The sequence below is a fragment of the Python bivittatus genome, unplaced genomic scaffold (genome assembly GCF_059951505.1).
Source record: "Python bivittatus isolate LINGU-HERP-01145 unplaced genomic scaffold, Pbiv_v1 ctg000070_np1212, whole genome shotgun sequence".
In the NCBI taxonomy this organism is placed as follows: Eukaryota; Metazoa; Chordata; class Lepidosauria; order Squamata; family Pythonidae; genus Python; species Python bivittatus.
The window spans coordinates 11,809,224-11,810,078 of record NW_028277034.1 but is presented as its reverse complement, the minus strand read 5'-3'; the positions used below and the strand labels follow the sequence as shown (position 1 = coordinate 11,810,078).

At 38.1% G+C, this 855-nt stretch overlaps 1 pseudogene; it reads left to right on the top strand.

Moving 5' to 3' along the window:
• The first annotated feature begins 259 nt into the window (after nucleotides 1-259).
• Nucleotides 260-356, top strand: LOC112540969 (U6 spliceosomal RNA; annotated as a pseudogene).
• Nucleotides 357-855: the final 499 nt, after the last annotated feature.

The following is an 855-nucleotide window of genomic DNA, read 5'->3' as shown; positions in this document are numbered from 1 at the left end:
CCAACCTTTAACAGAAAAACAAAAGGCAGAAATCAGGAATTGATTACCATGAAAGAAAAGAATGAGGCATAGAGACACCTAACAAAAATGATCAAAGATTAATAGAAGCCGAATATAAAGTGGGGTCATAAAGTTGGATCAATCTGCCTACAAGAGGATCACCAGGAGACTAATCCAGTTTGGTTTCATAAGGAAAGATCAAAATCAAGGGAAGCAGATGAGCACAGACATGCTCATTAGAAATAAATTATAAACCTGGGTGCTAACTTTGGCAGCACATATACTAAAATTGGAATGATACAGGAAAGATTAGCATGGCCCCTGCACACACTGACAGAGTGATGCACCGGACCCTTAAAGCCAAAGGTTTCTAAACAACAGCATGAGGTTTTTATGAATTTTTTTGCAGATGGATATCTGTTTGCAATGCCGCAAAAGCAGTCATTTTTCACTGTGATCACAATTCTGGTCATCTATTGCATGGAAGGGTCATATTCTGACTAATCATTGGTCTCCTTTAAGTACTAAAGACTTGCAGTTCAGAAATGCTCAGAGCATTTCAATTGGGCAATGCAAATGAAGTCAACTATCTTTCAGAAGTTTCAAGAAATGAACTGGAATCCTACCATAACTATATCATGCCTAAGACATAACAGCAGCAGATTATAGCATGAGAAGAGGAAAGGGAGGACAAACTAGAAATCAACATATGTGAACAAGTGAAAGAGATACTCTGCACAGTGATAATGTTACACCGCATATCAAGATGTGACTTCTTTATTTCTAAATCTTTTTCAGGTGTCTTCAGCCAGAGCAAGGAGTGTGCAGAGTCAATTGTTTGGCAATTTCTGGGAA